Source organism: Erinaceus europaeus, chromosome 2 (genome assembly GCF_950295315.1).
Source record: "Erinaceus europaeus chromosome 2, mEriEur2.1, whole genome shotgun sequence".
In the NCBI taxonomy this organism is placed as follows: domain Eukaryota; kingdom Metazoa; phylum Chordata; class Mammalia; order Eulipotyphla; family Erinaceidae; genus Erinaceus; species Erinaceus europaeus.
Genome location: NC_080163.1, coordinates 80661625 through 80669370, shown reverse-complemented (window position 1 = coordinate 80669370; position 7746 = coordinate 80661625).

The following is a 7746-nucleotide window of genomic DNA, read 5'->3' as shown; positions in this document are numbered from 1 at the left end:
GAGCCCTGCCCCACTAGGGAAAGAGAGAGACAGGCTGGGAATATGGATCGACCTGCCAAAGCCCATGTTCAGTGGGGAAGCAATTATAGGAGCCAGACCTTCCTCCTTCTGCACTCCATAATGACCCTGGGTCCATACTCCCGGAGGGTTAAAGAATAGGAAAGCTATCAGGGGAGGGGAGGGGATATGGTGATACAGTGTTCTGATGTTGGGAATTGTACCCCTCTTATCCTATGGTTTTGTCAGTGTTTTCATTTTATAAATAAAAATAAAAAACAGGGAGTCGGGCTGTAGCGCAGCGGGTTAAGCGCAGGTGGTGCAAAGCACAAGAACCGGTATAAGGATCCCGGTTCGAACCCCAGCTCCCTACCTGCAGGGGAGTCGCTTCACAGGCGGTGAAGCAGGTCTGCAGGTGTCTATCTTTCTCTCCTCCTCTGTCTTCCCCTCTTCTCTCCATTTCTCTCTGTCCTATCCAACAACAACAACAACAACAACAATAATAACTACAACAATAAAACAACAAGGGCAACAAAAGGGAATAAATAAATAAAATAAATATTATAAAAATAAATAAAAATAAAAAAAAAAACAGTCCTCAAACTTATCCTTAAAAATGAAAATTTTCAGTGAATCAATAAATAAAGCATAAAGTACCTAATCATTTACCTAAAAAGACACCATAAACTACCTAATCAAATAGTTTCTACTTAGACTTAGATACCTTCCTTGCCTACTTGCCGGGCTGAGCTTCACTGATGGGAGACAGATGACCAGGGACTCATGGTTGAGCTGTATGCAGTATCTCTTTATTCATGCAGAACACAGCGAAATCTAAGCCAAGCTAAGCTAAAGTAAACTAAAAACTAAACTAAAACTAACAATCCTGTCCTTATATATACTTGCCAAGTAGGGTGTAAACAGGATGTGACGTAGAGAGGGTGGAGCAAAAAGAGATTGGTGAAAATCAGGGTGTGACAAGGAGAGGGGGCCGAGCAGGTGAGAACTCTACCACTGAACCACCAATGCCCTGGAGGGAGGGTGGTGCTTAGTTAACAGTGGTTATGTAAATAGAATACAGTGTTAAGCAGGGGGGATTAAACCAATGAAACAGAAGGGGTTTTAGAAGCAGAATTAGAAGCATACCAACACCTACTTCCTATTTCACTTCCCTCAATCACTCCAAGGCTAACCTTGTCAGACAAAGAAAGGACTACAAAAGTTGAATAAGGGCAAGAGACCAATTTACTTTAATGATAGCTTTTTGGTCACTATCAGGCCACCCTATCACCTGGGGCCATAGTCAGGGAATCCTGGGATTCCCACACAGACATGATGGGCCTAGACCTCTAGCAGATCTCTCTCACCACTATCACTGGTCATCTCCATCAGGAACAACATAATGGACGCCTTTGTGGGACCCTATAGGTCTTTGTGCCTATAGGACATTGATGTGAATCAACAGTGTTAGGGATATCCCCATTCTCCAAAGGGAAGTTGGGCAACATAAAGAAATTAGTGAAGCCTAGAATGTTTCTGGCCACAACCACAGAATGTGAACTCAGACTTACAGGGATGCAGAGATTACATAGCCTCCTATGATGAATATGGGCCCCAGGTCAAATATATGGGGTTCACAGTTATCAATATTTATATACTTTTTCCATATTTGGGAGCTACTCTCAGCCCTAATCCAGATTTTTAGTCCTTTTTCCAACTATGACACCATCTTTCCAGACAATAACTTTGGTCCACCTGCATGCTATCTGTTAGGCTGAGGAAAAAACTAGTAAAAATCATGGGCCCCTTGGAATATACCTAAAATAGACCTACTAGTTTTTTCCAAAATGAGGACTCAAACTCTCATTGCTATATTTTTGCCTTTAGGTTCCTGATTATTAAACAATTTATTCTGCTTTATATCTTAATGCTTTTTCAGCCACCAGTTTCCAGATGTTACCATGATGCCTACCTGACTTCCCTGACCTCACCAATGTGTCCTGGAGCCCCACCTCTCCATAGCCCTTCCTCACCAGGGAAAGAGAGAGAGAGGCTGGGAGTATGAATCCTACCTGCCAATGCCCATGTTCAGTGGAGAAGCAATTACAGAAGCCAGAACTTCCACCTTCTGCACCCCATAATGATCTTTTTTCCATATTCCCATAGAGATAAAGAATAGAAAGCTTTCAAGGGAGGGTATGGGATATGAAATTCTGGTGTTGAGGATTGTGTGGAATTGTACCCCACTTATCCTATGGTCTTGTCAATATTTTCATTTTATAAATAAATTTAAAAAAATGAACTGGAAGGAAAACTTCCAAAAAGACATTACAAAAATAAATAAAACTATAAGCCATTGTTTTCAATGAACATAACCCCCAAATTTCTCAACAAAATAATAAAAGACTGAATTCAAAAATCTAAATAACAATAATCATACACTTTGATCAGATTTATTCCAAGATTGCAATAACTTCAATAGCACTTTGTAATACAAAAACATAAAACTCCTTTTACCTTTAAAACTATCATCTAAGGGATGGGGAGACAGCTTAATGGTTATGCAAATTACCTTCAAGCATAAGGTTCTGAGCTCCCAGTTTCAATCTCCAGCACCAGGACAAGCCAGAGTTTAGCAGTGCATTGGTAAAACAAAAACAAAACAATTTTGCAATGTCCATATGTATCATTTAGAGAATAAATCTATAGGTGGCCAGCTAGTGGAGCACCTGGTTAAGTGCACATAATACAAAGTACAAGGACCTGATTAACGAACTGGTCCAAGACCCAGACTCCCCACCTGAAGTGGGGGAGGGGGGTCACCTCACAAGCGGTGAAGCAGGTCTACAGGTATCTATCTTTCTGTCTCCCAAACTATCTCCACCTCCTCTCTCAATTTCTCCCTGCCCTATCAAATAAAATGATAAAGGTGACCAGCAGGAGCAGTGAATTTGTGCTGGCACTGAGCCCCAATGACAACCTTGGGGGCAAAAAACCCAGAGAGATAGAGAATAAATATATTAAGGAAAAATCCCTATAGCTTCAAGAAATACAATTTAAAAACTTCTGGTTGGAAATATGAGTTATTAATAAAAACCCTAGCCATAAAGCATAGTGAAGTCAAGTATATTTTTGTAAATTTCAACCATTGGATTTTTTCAGAGAAAATCAAGCTCCCAACTAATTGGTTATAATAATAAATTAGCTATTGCTATTTCAAACTCTTAAGACTATAAGGAACCTTTCCCATTCTCTTTAAAAATCTGTATCTCTCCTAGTCCTGAAATCTCTGAGACTTTTTGTATTTCTTCATGTTTCTTGTCTCTGATCACTTACCCTGTTATAATGCTTCTGTTGACCTCAACTAAATCAAAGCTACCAGTGCCACCATGCCATGTTAAGCTGCTGACTTATTACTGCAGAATGTCTCCAGAGACTCCAAGCTAGAAATGTCAACCTTCCAAATCCTTTAATCTAGTGAGATTTTTCCTAACACATAAGCCTACCTAGTTCCATTTAAGGTGGCATGTTTTCTAACAAAATCACAGATACTAGATACAGGCTAGGGCCCAGTATACTGGGTACTTATGTAAATGTATCCATAAGTAAGGGACAATTATATACCTCAAAATAGAAGTGCTAAATAGCCCTCCGTGATTATACTTAGACCTAATAAGCCTAGAAATCTAGTGGATTAGTCTAAAGAAAGCATCATACATTCTCTAATCATATATTTATTACTAAGTCCTAGTCACCCTACTCTCCTACTTTCCGCTTCCCTACTCTACTCAATTAACTATACAAAATAAGTAAGATATATTCTTCTATTTTTTAATATCTTCTGACAGAGCATCAGCATTATGTTATTCCTTGATAATCTTTAGAAGAAGCATTATACAACTGGCAAAAATTATATATCAAGTAAGGGACAACTATTGTTTCTGTGACAACCTTTATTAGAATCACCAATTAAATGCAGAAAAACCAATACCCCATTAAAATCCTAGGCCTTTATACTCCTTAACTTGAGGATAGACCCCATAAACACAATACTGGTTTAGATACTCAAATGACACTCAATGTTTTAACAACTAGGAGAAAATCTAAACTGATCAGGTAGAGAAAGGTCTACAAAAGCTGGCTAAAGACAAGAGACTGGCTCACTTAGGATGGCCTTTTTTGGCCACTATCAGGCCACCTCATCACCCAGGGTCCTAGACAGGGAATCTTTACTTTCCCCCACTGATAATATGTGCTTAAACCTGTAATAGACCCCTTTCTGTACCATCACTAATCACACTCATTGGGAATGTCATCATAAACCCTTTCGTGAGCTTCTTCAGGACCATACCCTCACTATGAACTAGCAATGGTAGGGATTGCTTCAACCTCCTAAGGGAGCCTGGGTCATCCTACTTTGGCACTCAAGGAAGACTGGTTCTGACACGAGTGCAGCCTGGAATGTTCCCAGCTGTGACCATGTACTGTGAACTCAGTCTGACAGCCACTCAAAGATTGTATGGGCTCCAGTGTTAAATATGAATAGATCAATGTGGTAAACAGTTAATTGCATTTGTTTATTTTCTTCAAGTTTGTGAGCATCTCTCTGCCCTAATCCTGCTTCCTTGCTCTATTCTCAACTCTAACAGCATTTTCCCAATAATATTTCTTGTCCACCCCCTGGTTAGCTATCATACTCAAGCAAAGATTACTAAAACAGAGGCTCCTAGGAACATACCTAATAGACTTCTTTCCAAACTAAAGTCCCTATTTTTATCTGCTCTATTCCTACTTTATGGCTCCAGTTTATTAAATATCTTGTTCCACTTTCCATCTTACTGCCTTTCAGCCACCAAGTTCCTTTCAGGCACCATGTTCCAGTTGATACTATGATTCCATCCTAACTTCCCTGGGCAGATAACCTCACCAATGCTTCCTGAAACCTTACCTTTCCAGAGCCCTACTCTACTAGAGAAAAACAGAACCAGGATGGGTGTATGAATTGACCTGTCAATGCCCATGTCCAGTGGAGAAGCTATTTTAAAAGCCAGAACTCCCAGCTTCTGCATTCCAAAGAGAATTTTGGTACACATTCCCTCCGGGGGGGTGGTGGTTAAATGATAGGGGAAGTAAATCAGAGGGCTCTTTATTCCCATTCCACCAGGACCAGGAGCCTTGTTTTTCTACCATCACTGAAAAGGAGATAAATCTGGAAAACACCAGAGAAAGCCAGGCACTGTTTATCTTATTGGAGAGAGAACAGGGAAAAAGGAAAGACAGTGTGTAGGTGTGAATTAGAAAGGAAGTGAAGGCAGTACCATTAAAAATGTGAAAAAAAAAATTATGTGCAGTTTCCAATGGAGGAGATAGGGACATAGAACTCTGATGGTGGGAACTGTATGGAATCATATCCCTATTATCTAACATTTTTGTAAATCAATATTAAATCACTAGTAAAAATTAAATTAAAATAGAAAAAAGACAGACATCTAAGAAAGAGAGACATCGCAGTACTGCTTCACTATTCATGAAGCTTCCTCCCTACAGGTAGGGATCAAGGGTTTGAATTCAGGTCCTTGTACTTGATAATGGGTGCACCACTGCCTAGCACTCTCAAGTTTCTCTTTTAAAAGAAAAAATAGGGGGTCGGGCAGTAGCACAGCGGATTAAGTGCAGATGGTGAAAAGCGCAGGAACTGACTGACATAAGGATCCTGGTTCGAGTCCCCAGCTCCCCATCTGTGTGTGTGTGGGGGTTTCACTTCACAAGCGGTGAAGCAGGTTTGCAGGTGTCTATCTTTCTCTCCCCCTCTCTGTCTTCCCTTCCTCTCTCAATTTCTCTCTGTCCTATCCAACAACGATAACATCAATAACAACAATAATAACCACATAATGATTAAAAAAAAGGAAAAATAAACCTGAATTACTGGCAGAGAGAAAACAATCTTAATCAGTAAGATATGTCACTTGTATGACTTTGGATACAGAAAATGATTCTCAACAAATGTATTTCCATAAATTAAAAAACTCAAGTTAATATACTAAATTACATAATCAATGGTACAAATTGAACTTATAACTTCAAACTTGCATTAGTCCATACAAATGCCAATAAATATGTCAGGCTATTTGAAAGCTAAAATATTAATACTATTACTACTACTACTACTACTACTACTACTAATAATAATAATAAATCCTAGCTGCTTATTCCATTTTTCTAAATATTTCAAAGGTACGCAAACCAGACCACTTAAAGATTCTCAGAACAGGTTTCCTCAAGACTCTCTGCTCTGACATTCAGGTAAATTATTTTAAATTAATAATAATGGAAGTCCTGCATGCTGAGAAAGTATTTTTTTTCTTTCTTATTTCATTTATTCAAGGAAAAGATGGCTATTCCCTAATTACTTTTTGAAGTGATTACTGCCCCCTATTATGACCTAGGAGAATGTAGTTTGGGAGGGTATCTCACAAGTGTATATTTATCTGTAAAAATATTTTGTATCTGCAAATTTCATTTAAACTCTCAAAGCAGAACCCCTCCCTCCTTGTCATGAGGGGAACCCTTTCCCCTCTTCCTGATTCCTCAGCCCCCTAGACTACAAATTCATATCCTGTCTCTATTTTACAGAATTTGAATTGGCATAATCATTGCAGCTCCCCATGCTATATTACTAAATTTACTTTTTCTTTTATAAATCCAGTGCTCTTTTGGTTACCCGTTCAGCCTGAGAATGACCCAGAGGGGCATGAAACTTTCTCCCTAACACCCCATCAATACTAATTTGTTAGTGTAGCTAAGTAAATTGCTATTTTCCAAAGTATTTGTCTACTTAAAACAGTTATTTCCCAAGTGTCTCTTAGAAATATTTAAGAATAAAAGTGATGGATTATATAATAAATTCTATGCAATTATGTTTACCTTAAACAGCTAAAATTTTGGTGTGCAATGTCTCTGTAATCAATTGGAATTAAAGTATTTTTAAATAAATATTGTTAGATCTCAGCCTAATGTCATCCTCATTGTATTAAATTTAAACTTTAGTAGCATTTATAAAAATCCTTTGCATATGATCTTTTCTATTTTTTTATTTCTAGAATTTCTACCAAATTTTATTTATTTTTAATTTTATATATTTATACCAAATATAAATTTATATTTAAAACACAGTATTAAGGAAAATCCTAGTGAATGATTTACTGAATGGAATTAAAGTACTAAACAGCCTGCACCTGTGTAATTACATTTTCAAATCTATGTTTGTGTTTGGGATGTTTTCAGAAACAACCCTGAGTTATGATTTGATTATGCTGAGCATTTGGTTATCTCAAACAGCAGCTGATTTATTTGTTCAACATGGTATATATATCTGCACAGACTAGTGGAGTATATGTTGGGGCCAAGAAATATTGTGTAAAATATCAGTTTCTTGTTTAGCAACTAGAGCAATGTTATGGAGAGCAAATGGAAGGGTATTATTTTCTTAAATTCTTGTATGTTAGATTCTCTGAAGTCTTTTTTTCTTTTCTTTCTTTCCTTATTTCTTTTTTAGCAGAATGCTCCCAGAGTTTTCTAGATTCACTAAGAAAATTCAATTTTTCTTAATTATACAGATGGTAGGCAAGGATTTAGAAAAAAACGAATGACAATATTTAATTCAAGAAATCTATAGGTTTTTTTTTCTTTCAAAAGTAAAAATTCAAGAGGATCACAGGATATGTAGAGAGTATCTCTGAGATACAGAAA